General features: G+C 44.6%; 1 protein-coding gene and 2 long non-coding RNA genes across 3 annotated transcripts in view; 2 read left to right on the top strand and 1 right to left on the bottom strand.

The window, feature by feature from the left end:
* The window catches only part of LOC309366097, a 419038-nt gene that overhangs the window by 331966 nt on the left and 70742 nt on the right, over positions 1 to 16330 (bottom strand). The window lies entirely within an intron of this gene.
* LOC309365822 (uncharacterized protein) overlaps positions 1 to 16330 on the top strand; it is a 137949-nt gene that overhangs the window by 72081 nt on the left and 49538 nt on the right. The window lies entirely within an intron of this gene.
* The window catches only part of LOC309365943, a 62336-nt gene continuing 48643 nt past the window's right edge, over positions 2638 to 16330 (top strand). Inside the window, exons 1-3 of the long non-coding RNA XR_014166312.1 lie at positions 2638 to 2818; positions 4179 to 4289; positions 5252 to 5368. This is a non-coding gene — a long non-coding RNA (uncharacterized lncRNA). The remainder of the gene's footprint in view (positions 2819 to 4178; positions 4290 to 5251; positions 5369 to 16330) is intronic.

Here is a 16330-nt window from a genome sequence, read left to right as displayed (position 1 = left end):
ATTTCTCTAAACAAATTTGAACTGGAAGTGATGAAATTAAAACGCGCCATTGTGAATGACAAGTGCTGCTGTTGGCACGACGCGGCTTTGAGCACAAAGTCAAAAGTACTTTAGTGAAACAGTAGGTATACATTTTGATAATACCTAGGTATACATGTATTTTGTTTGTCTAGCTTGATCAAAATTATTTCTTATTTTGTAACAGGTAGATAGTTAAGAGCTTAGGCGGCTTCAGCCCTGCACCCCTTGCACCCCCCGGTATAGACAGCCCTGGCCCTGTCAGATGGTTTTTCCATATGTTTATCCAGAATCTCCTTTCTTGTAACTTGAATCAATTGGTTAGAGTCCTGACCTCCAAGGCAGGAGAAAACAAGCTTCTTCCCTCTTCCATGTGACAGCCCTTGAGATATTTGAAGAATGCTATCACATCTCCTCTAAGTCTCCTCTATTCCAGGCCATTTCCAGAATAAAAGTTGGCTTACGCCACACTGAATTTATTTTATTGATAAGAAATACATAGGAAAGCAAACGACTCCTTGGAGTGCTTGATTTATAACACAAAACATAACTACTTTATAATAGGATCATGGAACACCCCAAAAATATGAAACAAAGAAGCTGCATACGAACCTGCAAAGGAGCCTTTTTGATACTATACTACACTGAAATGTCTAAATGTTTCTTTGATTGTCCTTGAATCTGCTGGCCACACATGCCATCCTTTCCTGACACACCAGTGTGACACAACACATCCTTTGAGAACCACTGATGTAGAGGGTAAAGGGCAATGGGGGCAGAATCTGTTGCTCACCTTGTGGTCTACTGCAAGTGAAAGGTGGCAGGGGAAAGGTGAGTGTATCTGATGGGAAGAGAGAGCCTGCTTTGGAGCTCAGAAACCAACCTCAAGCATCTTCACATTTCAGGACTGACAGAGCATGGCAGCTTGAAAGGGTCAACCTTGAAACTTTCTCCCTCCTGGTCATTGGTTTGTGGGTCTCCCTGATCTTGAGCCAGATCCAGGTTTGTCATTAAACTGCTCCAGGTGCTTAAATCTGTCCTCTAGGTCAGTGTTTCCCAACCGGTGTTCCGCGGCACACTACTGTGCCGTCAGACATTGGCTGGTGTGCCGTGGGAGGGAGGCGGGCGAGTCGGGCGGTGAGAGGCGGCGGCGGCGAGGATCCGCGTCGAGCCGGGGGCGGCTCCGCGGTGGTGGTGCCGAGCGGCGGGGCAGCGCGTGCAAAAGGGAGGAGCGCGAGACAGCGGAGGAGGAGGAGGCCGGCATGTCCGGGCAGCAGCAGCAACAACAGCAGCAGCAACTCCCGGCGACGGCTCCTCAAGCCCCGCCGCCGCCCCCTCCTCCGCCCGCTATCGCCGCCACCACCACAACAGCCGCCGCCGCCTCAGTTGCCGCCGTCCCTCAGTCCCTCGCTCTGCTGCCTCCTCCCACCCCCAAAGCTTGGAGGTTCCCCGGCAAGGGGGAGGGAAAAAACTTTCACTTTCGTGCGTCCCTCCCGGCGTGACGCTGCGCGCTGACGTCACGGGGCGGGGCTTTAATGGTGGTGTGCCGTGAGATTTTTTTTCAGTAAACAGGTGTGCCGTTGCCCAAAAAAGTTTGGGAAACACTGCTCTAGGTGAGTATTGCAGCCTCTCCATTTGCAACAACCCTAGACAGCCAGTGCAAGAGAGAAATCCTGCCACATCTTCCAGTCCCTAAAACCCACTGCTCCACACACCATTCAAAAGAAAAGAGCCATGCAGTTCTGCAGCAACCATCCTAGATGATCCTTTGATGCAAGGAGTGCAGGAAAGATGGAGCTCCTAATGGACCGCTCCAGCAGACTGCCTCTTGGGGAGAGATAGGAAGCAGGGCTCAAGGCATCTGCTTTTGCTGGAGTCGAAGCTGAATCAGGCACCTCCTGGCCCTGAACTGGACCAGTGGGCCATGATTGTCTAGAAACTGGTAAGGAGTTAATGTTTTTGTTTTCCTCTTCTCTTCCCTTCCTGTCCTTTTCCGCTTGTGTGCCATGTTTGGTTTTTGTACATAAGCCAGTCTGGGAGCCTTTTGGCTTAAAAAGCAGAGTAAAACTGATCAAAACAATTTTAAAAATGTTTCTACTAACAGGTTTCTCCACACATTTTTGGAGTGCTGGGTTTTTTTTAGATTTGTTGTTCTTCTTGTTTATATTTTTGGAATGATGGGATCAAGTCATTAATTTATGTGGTTGCTTGGGGAGAATGGGGTCATAAAATGTACATAAAACTACATGCAACACAAAAACAAGCATGCTAAGCAAAATGCTTATTGTCTAGAAATTGGTAAGGAGATCTGGTTTTCGTTTTTGCCTTCCTTTCTTGTCCTTTTCCACTTGTGTGCCATGTTTTGTTTTGTTTTTTAAATTGTATGTAAGCTATGAAGTTGGGAGCAGCTTTTGTGAGATGACGGGAAATCTGTTAATTGATACGGAAAGAGAACAGGATGAGAAAGATTGTTCTGCAGATAAATCTTGGGATGGTCTGCAAGATGAATAAATTGCCTTGGACGAGTTAAGAAAAAATGGCCTGGATGGTTCAGATGCTGACAGCTGCAAGAAATACCTGCTTGCAGCATTTCCCACTCAGATGCACAAATGTGTGTTTCAGCATCTTTTTTGGCACGGCAACGCTATAAGTAGAGAGAACCACCTTGTTCCATCCAAACTCGACTTCCTTCTGCCTTAGAGTGCCTTCCCTTTGGTAGAGATCTCAGAGGAAACTGCAGCCATGAGGTTCCTTTACTTCAGCTTTGCTCTGGTCTTCATCCTCTTCCATGTTGTTACAGGTAAGAGAGCAGCTCAAGCTCAGATGGGGGAGCATCTGCTCCAAATACAGAAGGTCTCATGTTCAATCCCAGGTATTTCCCCGGATGGAAACCCTGAAGAACTGTTGTGTGTCAGTGTAGACCATTCTCTCTTTTGTGTAGTATAATTCTTTATTATTATTTTTTCAAACATATACACAAGTTTCTATATTACACTTATTTTAGCATTTTTCCACCTTTGCTTTTTTCCTGACCACAATTTCATTTGACTATAGACTATCTCATCTGGCTGCTTAAAAAGGGGTTGTTGAGGAGGTGGGAGCTCAGGTGGGGGAGCATCTGCTGCAAACACAGAAGTTCTCAAGTTGAGTCCCAGGTATTTCCCTGGTCGGAAACACTTAAGACTTTCTGCCTGTCAGTGTAGACAGCTATGAGCTTGATGGAACAACAGTCTGACTTGGCAGCTTCCTATCCTATCCAGCTGCTTAAAAAGGGGTGGGGAGGAAAGCATTTAAAAACCTATTTAATAATGAAATTGAATTTGAATACATGACTTTTGGAAAAGCAGCAATGTTCAGGATGCAGCCTTAGCAACCAGGAAAGTTCCATGGTGGTCATTTATATTGCTTGGAAAAGTTTGGAAAGTTAGTGTCCATAATCCCCAAGTCCTTCCTAATTCCAGAGGTCCTGGATCTATGAAGAGTGAAAATCTGATGAAGGATTCCATTATGGACTTAGCCCAGCAAGTTTCTTTGTTAAAGAATGCCCACAGCTGCCACCTCAGGACACCATGTGTATGGCCAATGAAGAGATGGTGCCCACTGGGCAAATGGGTGGGCCATACCCCCTCCTCACCTTGCTGGTAGCCGAGAAAGACTATAGCCGGCACATTTGGGTGTGAGCTGAGCAAGACACATTGGAAACACTACTGGGGAGATTCCAGAAAATATCATTCTCAGAGAGGGCACAAATGGCAATCTATTTCTGAAGCTCAGAACAGCAGTAATTCTGATTTGCACATATTGAAAGCAAAGGGGAAACTGTAAAATTTTGGTGGCAGCTGTGCTGAAAAGATTCCAGGAGCAGTAATAATAATCACCATAATTTTATGATTTATACACCACCCAAGTGGCTGGGTGCAGTTCAGTGTCAGCACCCTTACAAGGTTCAGGAATCAGCTGGAGTGTTTGCAGAGAAGGAGGACCGATCTGACCCTTGCTAATGTTGGCCAATGAAAAAGTAGTTAGCACGTTGAGAGGCAGCAGAAGCCTGTGAAAGTTGGTCATCCCATTAAATACGCAGGGTTCTAGTTTGGAAAAAAAGTAGTTGGCAACACTTTTGCCCCCTTTAAACGAATTTATTTCCCTTCTCTTTTACACAGGGCAAGATTTGCTGTGTGAACGATTTGGAGGAACTTGCCAATTACCAGAAAACTGTACCTATGGAGAACTTACAGGGGTCCCCTGTGGCAGCAACGGAACCTGCTGCAGGCGTAAGTGATATCCATTGAGTTGGTCCCACTCACATATAAATGTTTGCTCATTTTTAATCCGGATTTCCTGATCTACACTCTACATCTTCACAGGAGGAAGCAGAAGCAGGGCTTTTCTTGTACTAAAGAAAATAGTCACGGATCAGTTTCTGGATCAGAACCAGGACCTGAACCAGGGGTGCAACCATCACCAATGAATACTAGGAAGGCAAACATGTTGATTGTTATTGCTGCATTTTAGAAATCTTTGAGAAATGAATAACTATTTAAAAAAGCAACTGCAATACCCTCATCTAGAAACAGTGAGGCTGATGGATTGCAAGCCTCTCACCCGCTTTTGTCAATATTGCTAACATGTAAACATTATCAAGGCAGTGAAAATCAGAGCGCAGAGAGAGATTGGGGCTCTGATGAAGTTTTCCTTCTCTATCACGCACTTGTGTGTGTGCTTCTGCATGTGAGAACTTGTTAAGCAAACTCTGAAGAGACATATGATGCTGAAGCACAGTAGCTAAGAGACGGAAACTCCACCATGAGCTCACCAGCTGGCCTCCAGCAAGGCACACTCTCACTCTCAGCCTCGGTCTCCCCATTGGCATTATGGGACATAACAATACTTATTTGCTGTTACAGAAGGCTTTGGATATTCATTCATTCATTCATTCATTCATTCATTGCATTTATATCCCACCTTTTTCTCCATGGAGCTCAAGATGCCTTCTGTGGTTCTTCCTAATTTAATCCTCACGACAATCCTGAGAGGCCCAAGGAGACACTGTGAGCCTCATGATGAGGCTGGATTTGAAGGCTGGTCTCCCATTTCCTGGTCCAGGACCTCAGGCTCTCATACTTGGAAGTGCTATTCCAATGCTCAAAACAAAACATCAGTCAAATGAATGTTTATGTTTTGCACAAGAAGTCCTTTCAGATAATGACAATTTAATTCCCTCTCTTTTGCACAGCTGAACCTCCATTGTGTAGACTCTCGGGAGGATTTTGCCAGGCCCCGATGATTGAGGACTGTACCTTTGGAGAGATTACAAACATCTCCTGTGGCCCTAATGCGCGCTGCTGTAGGAGTAAGTGATACCCATGACTTGGTGATCCCACTTGTGCAAAAGTTTGCTCATTTTTAATCCTGATTTCCTGATCTACACTCTGCATTCTTCACTGGAGGAAACAGAAGCAGGGCTTTGTTTGTGCTAAAGGAAATAGTGGTCAATCACTTTATAAATCAGGACATAAAGGTAAAGGTAAAGGTACCCCTGCCCGTACGGGCCAGTCTTGACAGACTCTGGGGTTGTGCGCCCATCTCACTTAAGAGGCCAGGGGCCAGCGCTGTCCGGAGACACTTCCGGGTCACGTGGCCAGCGTGACATCGCTGCTCTGGCGAGCCAGAGCCGCACACGGAAACGCCGTTTACCTTCCCGCTGGTAAGCGGTCCCTATTTATCTACTTGCACCCGGAGGTGCTTTCGAACTGCTAGGTTGGCAGGCGCTGGGACCGAGCAGCGGGAGCGCACCCCGCCGCAGGGATTCGAACCGCCGACCTTTCAATCGGCAAGTCCTAGGCGCTGAGGCTTTAACCCACAGCGCCACCTGCGTCCCAAATCAGGACATATTAACCCTATTAAGCCAAGAGTGAGTGACTCGCCAAAGGCCACCCAGTGAGCCTCACGATGAGGGGGGATTTGATGGCTGGTCTCCTACTTCCTAGTCTAGGACCCCAGGCTCTCATACTTGAAAGTGCTACTCAACTGTTCAAAACAAAACAGACATCAAATTAATGTTTCAGTTTTGCACAAGAAGTCCTCTCAAATAATGGCAATTTACTCCCCGCTCTTTCGCACAGGGATTCCTTTGCCGTGTCGACTGGCGGGAGGATTTTGCCAGACCCCCAAAACAGAGATCTGTGCCTTTGGAGATATTCAAGATGGCTACTGTAGTGATGATGCACGCTGCTGCAGTGGTAAGTGGTCCCACTCACGTGCGAATGTTCACTCATTTTCAATCCTGATTCCCTGATCTACACTCTACATCTTCACAGGAGGAAGTAGAAGCAGGGCTTTGCTTGTACTAAAGGAAATAGTCACGGATCAGAGTAACCAATAATATACTCAGGGCATATGAACTCTATATTTAGAAGTAAAAAGTTACCGTATTTTTCTCACTATAAGACACACTTTTCCCCTCCTAAAAAGTAAGGGAAAATGTGTGTGTGTCTTATGGAGCGAATGCAGGCTGCGCAGCTAAGCCAGAACAGGCAGAGGGAGGACTGCGCAGCGCTCCCTCTCGCTGTTCTAGCTTCTGGCTTAGCTGTGCAAAGCCTCCACAGGACAGCGGGTTGAAGGCACACCACTGCCCTCTGGAGGCTTCAAGGGCTGTCCCAGAAGCTAGAACAGTGAGACGGAGTGCTGCGCAGCGCTCCGTCTCGCTGATCTGGCTTCTGCGCGAAGCATCCGCTCTTCTGGCTTTTGCGCAAAGCCTCCGCAAGGCAGGGGGGTGCCTTCGTCCTGCTGCCCTCCGGAGGCTTTGTGGGCTGTCCCAGAAGCCTCCGCAGGACACGGGGATGAAGGCTCACCGCTGTCCTGCGGAGGCTTCACGCGGCTCCTGGGGGAAGTGGGGGAAGGGACAAAGCGTGCAACTCTGTCCCTTCCCCCACCTCCCAGGAAAGCCCCCAAGAACCGCACTCCCTTTAAGGAGTGTGCGGTTCTTGTGGGAGATGGGGGAAGGTACAGAGGGCAGCTTACCTGCGTGCAGCCTCTTCCGGGCAGGGGGAGCCTTCATCCCGCTGCCCAGGAAAGGCTTCAGCGGCTATCCCAGAAGCCAGAACAGCAAGCGACTATCCCAGAAGCCAGATCCCTCTTGCTGTTCTGGCTTCTGGGATTCAGAATTTTTTATTCTCCTTGTTTCCTCTCCCCCAAACTAGGTGCAGCTTATTATCTGGTGCGTCCTATAGAGTGAAAAATACGGTAGATTCCATTCTGATGCAGCACTTCTAGGTTCTGAATCTTCTTTTAAGCATTAGAGCCTCAAGGTTTTCATTCGTCCACAGGGAATTGTTCATATGGATGCAAACTGTGCAGGCTGCACTTCCCATGGGCATGAAAACTGGCAGTTCTGATCTAACTCTACCACATTTTAAGACAGTGCTCAGTAAGTGAAGATGAGCCAGCAGTCTGCTGCTGCTGAATGAACGCAAATGTGATTTGGCAACAAGGAATCTCACTTCTTTCTGCACTTTCCAGACCTCACCTGAAGTACAATAAACGCCCTGAGTCCTCTGGGTATAGCGCTGTATATAAATTCAATTGATAACAATAATAATAAATACACCATAAAATCCAGCAGAACAGGAGCTAGAAACCTCAAGGTCCCAAAGGACCTGAAACAGGGGTGCCACCATCACCGAGTAATACTAGGAGGGCAAACAAGGTGACTGTAATTGCCGTATTTTAGAAATATTTGAGAAAGGAAGAGCTACCGTAAATAAAAAGCAACTGAAATCTGAGGCTGCAGATGAGAAATAATTTAAGAAATCTGTTCTTGTCTGTGGCCAATTTTGAAGGCAGGTTTTAAGAAGGCAAATAAAAGGCCCGAGTATCTCCCAAGGCAGGTGAGATGTAAGCCTCTGAAAATTTGTTTTTGTAAAAGAGATAAAAATGCAGTAATTAATTAAATAAGTAAGTAAGTAATTACTTAATTACTCGACCAATTTGTGTAAAATTAATAATCTTGACCGGAGCATCAGTCAAATCAGGACTTCCCATGCCTGACATTGTAAACAAGTGAGATTCCACCTTGAGCTCCCCAGCTGGCCTTGGGCAAACCACGCTTTCAGTCTCAGACTCGATCTCTCCATCAGTATTATGGGACATAATAATACTGACTTGCTTTGAATATTTATTGCTTTGCTTTGAATATTTTGAATGCTTTGCTTTGCTTTGAATATTTATTGCATTTATTTCCCACCTTTTCCTCCATGGCTTCTATAGTTTATCCTATTTTAATCCTCACAACATCCCTGCGAGGCAGATTAGGCTGAGAGTCAGTGATTGGCCAAAGGCCACCCAGGGAGCCTCAGAATGAGGGGGGATTTGGAGGTTGGTATCCCATTTCCTAGTCCAGGACCTCAGGCTCTCAAATGTGAAAGTGCTGTTCAAATGCTCAAAAGAAAACGTTCATAAATTAATGTTTTTTGCACAGGAAGTCCACTGAAATAATGACAATTTTCTTCCCTCTCCTTTGCTCAGAGGAACCTCCATTGTGTAGAGAAACGGGAGGATTTTGCCACTTCCCAATCACTTCGGAGTGTCCCTTTGTAGAGATTTCATTGGTCTCCTGTGGCCCTAATGCACGCTGCTGTTGGAGTAAGTGATATCCATGAGTTGGTCCCACTCATGTGTGAATGTTCGCTCATTTTCAATCCCGATTTCCTGATCTACACTCTGCATCTTCACTGGAGGAAGCAGGGCTTTGCTTGTGCTAAAGGAAATAGTCACTGATCAGTTTATGGATCAGAGTAGCTGATAATACGCACAGGGCATATTAACTCTATATTTAGAAGCACAAAGTTGGATTCAGTTTTGATGCAGCACTTCTAGGTTCTGCATCTTCTTTTAAGCATTAGAGCCTCAAGGTTTCCATCTGTCCACAGGGAATTTTGATACCGCAGATGTCCATATGGGTGCAAACTGTGCAGGCTACACTTCCCATGGGCAGTAAAAACTGGCGGCTCTGATCAAACTCTAAAAAATTTAGAATACCAACAAAATCTAGAATGCCAACAATGGTGATGCTGCCTTTTAGAAATACTGGAGAAATGAGTTGGAAAATAACTGCAATCTGAGGCTGGAAAATGACCAATTAGAGTGTCTTCCAAGGCTGGTGACCAGAAAGGTACAAGATTTGAAAGCTATTTCTTATGTGGAACATTGGAGGAGCTCAGCATGTTTAGCCTGGAGAAGAGAAGGTTAATTTGGAGGAGAGACATGATTGCAGCTTCCAAACATTTGCCAGGCTGAGATGGGGACATTTTTTCAGAGGACAGGACTAGAACCAAAGGGGTGGAAATGACGGAGAAGCAGGTTTGAGGGAACAATCTGTCAGGGATCTTGTCATTGAAGATCCTGCATTGAGTAAGGGTTGGACTAGTTTATCTCCAGATCACATTGGGATCTCCATCCAGCTGTTCATTCACTGAACTTTCTGCTAATAACCCACATTTTAGTATGATTAGTTCCTTTTACCTCCAAATGCTACATCCATTTAAGGGTCCAGCCTTTGCCATCACCTCCTACAGCAACGGAGTGGGGGGTCCGCAAGTCTCCCTGTGTTTTTGTGTGGTGGAGTCCTCAGAGTCAGCGGTTCCCAGTGGCCCATCCTGACATCCATCATGGGCCAAGGGATGTTGGCACTGATCTTGCAAATTCCTCTGAGAGCTCTTCTGGGGCTGGGCCTGCATGTCCTCTTCCTTTCTGCTACAGATTCCAGCATTGCAGGGTGGCCTTAAATGTTCCTTTGAGTCTTTCCAGCACTATAAATCTTATCTCCTGAAGGTGAGCAATCTGACTCCAGGCTCATGAAAGTGCAACCGATTACAGATTTCCTTCTTTCTTTTATTCAGGATACATCGGTGAGTGATGAAATGGAGGGTTCTGCCAGAAGGGAATCACCAAATGCTGCCCATCTGGCCTAACTCTTCCGGCTTACTGTGGCTTCAATGCACAATGATGTGCCCTTGAGTGACATCAGTGAGCAGCCCACATCCAAAAGTGTGAACGCTTGATGGCTACGCTGATTCTTCTGGATCTTTGCTTGTGGAAGTGGTTCTGATCAATCCATTTGTGAAAGCAGGCAATGAAATAAAGATCATCTAATTAAAAGCAAATCAAACTGCAATTGCGAAATTGTATTTTTTCATTTTTTAAAAAAGCACCTATGACTAAATATGGCCCTCCTCCAGTGGAAGCACATCATATCTGCCCAAGATCCCTCTTGACTGAAGTTCTCATCCCCGAGTCCCAGGAGCAGATAACTGCAGTCATTGCTTTTCATGCAGCCAGGCAGAGCTTGGGTTTCACTGTGAAGTTGGTGCTGTGAACACGGGTGGGATAGGCTGAACTCAACTCAGACTGGAGCCATGACCTTACTGGAAATGATTATTCAGGAGCCACTACCTTGTGGTTGCCCATTGGTCATTGAGAGTGGTATTTAATGCTGCTGAATGCACATCTGGTTTATTGATTTCCATGGGTGTACTTTGAGAAGGACTAATAATTTTCTATAGGGGCGTTTTTCAGAACTCCTTACCAGTTTCTAGACAATCATGGCCAGCTGGCCCAGTTTAGGGCCAGGAGGTGCGTGATGGAGCCGGGCTTCCCTGAATTCTTACTTTCATTCTCAACATTCTGAAAAACATGGACACCTATTAGATTGTTGCTGCTACAGTATAAAACCTCCAGTTCAGCCGGTTCCTTGACAGAGCAACTGTAGAGTTGTGTTCCTCAGAGTGCAACCTGCCACCCATCTTCCCTTGCCCCCCAGTTTTGATGGACCTTGTTGTAGTTGAAAGCACAGGAGACACTGATTTAGATGGATAGGCATGGGAAATCCCGATTTAACTGAAGCTTTGGTCAAGTTTAGAGGCACCTTATTTAACTACTATATTTTGATCTCTTTGTAGAGTTAGATCAGAGACGCCAATTTTTACTGCCCCATAGCAAGTGCAGTCTGCACAGTTCGCATCATATGAACAATTCCCTGTGGACAGATGAAAACCTTCAGGCTCTAACGCTTAAAAGAAGATGCAGAAGCTAGAAATGCTGCATTGGAACTGAATCCAACTTTGTACTTCTACAAACAGAGTTAACATGCCCATAGTGTATTATCAGCTAATCTGATATATAAAGTGATTGGTCGCTATTTCCTTTAGCACAAGCAAAACCCTGTTTCTGCTTCTTCCGGTGAAGATCAGAGTGTAGATCAGGAAATCAGAATCAAGAATGAACAAACATTCCCACCTTAGTGGGACCACCAACTCAATGGATATCACTTACCTGGACAGCTGAATTTATTACCACAACAGAGGTCCATGGCAAATATCCATAGGTACAGCTTGCACTTTAGGGGAACTCGCAAAATCCTGCCACTTTCCCCGCAGAAATGACGATCCCCTGTGCAAAAGAGAGGGGAGTAAATTGCCATTATTTGAGATGGCCTCTTGTGCAAAGCAAAACCATGAATTTGACGGACGTTTCATTTGGAGCATTGGAATAGCGTTTTCAAGTATGAGAGGCAGGCTGATGTCGTGCTTTGAGGGTCCAACTAGGACTTGGGAGACCAGCCTTCCACTCCCACCTTAGCCATGAAGCTTACTGGGTGACCTTGGGCCAATCACTCACTCTCAGCCTTACCTACCTCACAGGGTTGTTGTGAAAATTGAATAAGGAAGGTAAGAAAGTCACCATGGAGGAAAAGGTGAGATATAAATGACAGAAAAATGAAACTTCTTCCCCTGCTCCTCAACAACAGGAGCAGTTCCCTCAGCCTAAGGGCATCACTACTGTTTTCACATGTATTTAATCACAGATTGGGCACTGCCCCTGGGAAAAATCTTCGTAGAATCATAGAATGATAGAATTGCAGAGTTGGAAGGGGTGAGATATAAAAACACAGGTCCCAGTTGGGACCCTTGAAATTAATTCTGAGCAAACTCGATGAAGCAGCATAAATTTATTTTAGTGATCACAAAAAAAAAAATACTTGCAAGATGGGTGACCAAAGCAGGCACACCTCATTTCAACAGAACACATGTATATATTCCTTGTCCGAGTGCAAGCCCCTCCTCTGTGCGCAGAGGTCACAGATTTCACGACCGCCTGATTACAATCCTAAAATTTCCCTGTTTGTCAGACTCCCTCACAAGCACTTTTAACCACAAGTTGTTTTTATCCACAGGTGAAAGCAGGTTTCATGTCTAGGTTCCAAGCACAAACTTATTGAAGCATGCAAACATCTGTTCTTCTTGCTAGAGTTCTTAAGCCAGAAGCTTGGGAAATTCTGGAACAAGATGGAGACAGAATAAAACTGCAGAGCTTTGAAAAATTGAAAAATAAGGTGCGAGATTGGCTCCATTATTACCAAATAATGGAGGCATACAATTTGGACAAAAAAGTGGGTTTCCAGGTGGAAAAATAAAAATTGGAAACAGAATTGTTAGATTCAAAAATTAAGAACTTGTCAAGAATGTAAGGAAAATGATTTACAGGTGGTACATGACACCAGTCAAGCTTGCAAAAATATACCATTTGCCCGATAATAAGTGTTGGAAATGTAATGAGACTGAAGGTACATTCTTTCACCTTTGGTGGACATGCCCAAGGATTAAGACATTCTGGGAGATGATCTATAATGAAATGAAAAAGATATTTAAATATACCTTCCTGAAGAAACCAAAGGCCTTTCTCCTGGGTATGGTCGGCCAACTGGTGCCAAAGAAGGACAGAACTTTTTTTATGTATGCAACAACAGCAGCAAGAATACTCATCGCGAAGTATTGGAAGACACAAGATTTACCCACCCGGGAAGAATGGCAGATGAAGTTGATGGACTATATGGAAATGGCGGAAATGACTGGCAGAATCTGAGACCAGGGAGAAGAGTCGGTGGAAAAAGACTGAAAAAAATTTAAAGACTATTTACAGAAATACAGTAAAATCAATGAATGTTAGAAAAATGTTGGAATGAAGTTATATGGCTTTCGTAGAAACGTTATAAGGAACTAAGTACAAATCGATTATTAATGTATTAAAGGGAAAAAATAAGGTTAGAATATGTTAAGATAATTACAGGACAGAAAACAGAGGAAGATGGAAAGGAATTGCTGAAACAGTTAACTGAAGTGGAACACAAAAAGGGAGGTGTGAAGAGGTTGTTGAAACAAGTGAATGAAAGATAAGATATTGAAATTATTGGATGTGTTTTAAATTGTTTTTGTTTTGTTAGTTTAATGTCTTAGTGTTATGTAGTGTTTTTGTTTTTGTATTGTATTGTATTGTTTAATTTCTTTTTCTTCTGTAGTGTTTATATTGTTAATAAATATTATTTTTTTAAAAAGAGTTCTTAAGCCAGAAGCTGCTAAAGAAAAAGCACCCTATAAATAACCCCCAAATACAAACTATATTAAAAGGTCCCTAGATAAAAAAATCCCTAATTGTTGCATCCTTATGGCCTGATGACCTTTACAAAAAAAGCAATAATTAAAAGCATTATTTATTCTGGAAAAGCAATCTGAAAAAGCAACATATATTTTTCACAAAGAGACTCCAAGGCTCATTTAGTCAAACTTCCTGCAATGCAGGAATCTCAGCTAAAGCATCCATGACAGATGAGCATCCAACCTCTCCTTATAAACCTCCAAGGAAGGAAAGTGCACAGGCTCCCAGGGGAGATGCAAGCAGTGCAGGAAAGATGGACCTCCTTATGGACCACTCCACGAGATTGTCTCTTGGGAAGAGATAGGAAGTAGGGCTCATGGCCTATAATGGGGCAATGGATATAAAATTACATGAATCACAAAAACAAGCATGTTAAGCAAAACGCATCCAAAAAGGTACAGACCAGGAGAAAAGCACACTGAAAAGTTTCTTTCTTGGTAGGTATGGCAACTGGAGTCGAACTAAACAGTCCAACCCAAAGAGGTTCCATCAAACTGCATTACAGCCAAGCTCTTACCCAAAATTCCACTTCCTTTCTATCCAGGCTCTGTGAAGCTGGCAACAGCTTTTGTGGGATGACAGGAAATCTGTTAACTGATATGGAAAGAAAACAGCAGGAGAAAGGCTGTTCTGCAGGTAAATATTAGGAAGTTCTCCAAGATGAATAAATTGCATAGGATGAGTTAAGAGAGAAGAGTTTGGATGCTGAGAGTTGCACGAAATACTTGTTTGTAGCCTGGAGCACAGGACAGATTGTCAATATATGAGAAAGGTGATTGTGTGGGTAAATCTTAGGATGATGTGCAAGATAAATAAATGGCTTAGGATCATTTAAGAGAAAGGGGCCTGGAGGGTTCAGATGCTATGCTGACAGTTACCGGATTTGGTACTGCAACACTATAAGTAGAGAGAACCTCCTTGTTCCATCCAAACTCCACTTCCTTCTGCCTCAGAGTGTCTTCCCTTTGGCAGAGATCTCACAGGAAACTGCAGCCATGAGGTTCCTCTACCTGAGCTTTGCTCTGGTCTTCATCCTCTTCCACGTTGTTTTGTTTTGCAAAAGAGATAAAAATGCAGTAAATAAATATATATATAAACAAGATCTCTCCCAAATCAACCAATCTATGAAAAAATGGTTATGTTGACCAGAGCATCAGTCATATCAGGATTTCCCATGCCTGGCAATCCAAATCTGTAAAACTCTACCACGAGCTCACCAGCTGGCCTCAGGCAAGCCACACTCTCACTTTCAGCCTTGATCTCCCCATCGGTATCATGGGAAATAATAATACTGATTTGCTGTTACAGAAGGCTTTGGAAATTTATTTATGAATGGCATATATATCCCACCTTTTTCTCCATGGAGCTCAAGATGGCTTCTAATTTAATCCTCACATCAATCCTGCAAGGTAGACCAGGCTGAGAGTGAGTGACTGGACCAAGGCCACCCAAGGAGCTTCCTGATGATTTGAAGGCTCTTCACCCATTTCCCAGTCCAGGACCTCAGGCTCTCATACTTGAAAGTGCCATTCCAATGCTCAAAACAAAACAGACATCAAATTAATATCATTTTTTTGCACAGGAAGTCCTCTTAAAGAATGACAATTTACTTCTCTATCTTTTGCACAGACAAACTTCCGGAGTATGGATTGTTGGGAGTAGTCTTGGGAAGTAAGTCATATCCATTGAGTTGGTGTTCCCACTTACTTGTGAATGCTTGCTCCTTTAAAATCCTGATTTCCTGATCTGTACTCTACATCTTCACTGGAGGAAGCAGAAGTAGGGCTTTGCATGTGCTAAAGAAAATAGTTTATGGATCAGAGTAGCTGATAATATACTCATATAATATTAACTCTATTTCTTTAAGTAAAAGGTTGGATTCAGTTTTGATGCAGCACTTCTAGGTTCTGCATCTTCTTTTAAGCATTAGAGCCTCGAGGTTTTCATCTGTCCACAGGGAATTTTGAGACCGCGGATGTTCATATGGATGCAAACTGCAGGCTGCACGTCCCATGGGCAGTAAAAACTGGCGGCTCTGATCTAGCTGTACAAAATTTTAAGACAACCCTCCATAAGTGGGGATTAGCCAGCCGTCTTCTGCTGGTGAAAGAACGCAAATGTCACTTGGCACTTGGCAACAAAGAGTCCCATTTCATTCTGCACTTTTCAGGCCTCACCTGAAGTACAAAAATACCATACTTTTCTCTCTATAACATGCAGATTTTTTCTTCTAAAAAGTAAGGGGAAATTTCTGTGCGTGTTATTGAGCGAAAGTGTGGTCCCTGGAGCCGACTGGCCTGAGCGCAGAGGCAAAAATCAGGCAAAAATCCAATCGCAGGTCAGGAGGAGGGAGCTCAGTGAGAGAGGAAGCTGTTGCTTTCCTGCATTCTGCCTCAGGGTCTTACTGCCCACCCCCTTCTGTTTCGGTTGCTGTTTGCTCAAAAGGAACAAAGAGCAGGCAAATCCCCTCCCCTCCAGGTAAGCAGAGGGGAAAGGAAAGGATCCCGTCCTTCCTTCTAATTCCTCTCCGTGCTCCGGTGCTGCTGCATCCAGGGAAGTATTTTAGGGACTCGCAGGCAGCCGGAAAACATGCAGGTGGGAGAGATAGAGGGGGGGCTGGCTTGGGTGGGTGGGTGGGGAAAAACTTTTGCCTTCCTTCCCTCCCTCCTGTTAAACCCCTCTCCTGCATTCTTAGCCAGCTGCTTCTCTGCACACCCCTCTCGTGCTCCTTGTCCCTTGTTTTTCCTTCCCTCCCCACTTAAAACGTGGTTACAAAGCACGGGTCCACATGGATCCTCAGGATCTTTGCATTGGGTCACCCGAA

The sequence above is a fragment of the Podarcis melisellensis genome (genome assembly GCF_964234715.1).
Source record: "Podarcis melisellensis genome assembly, chromosome: 3".
NCBI classification, from domain to species: Eukaryota; Metazoa; Chordata; class Lepidosauria; order Squamata; family Lacertidae; genus Podarcis; species Podarcis melisellensis.
The sequence above is the reverse complement of the archived record's forward strand: the minus strand, read 5'-3'. Positions and strand labels throughout refer to the sequence as shown.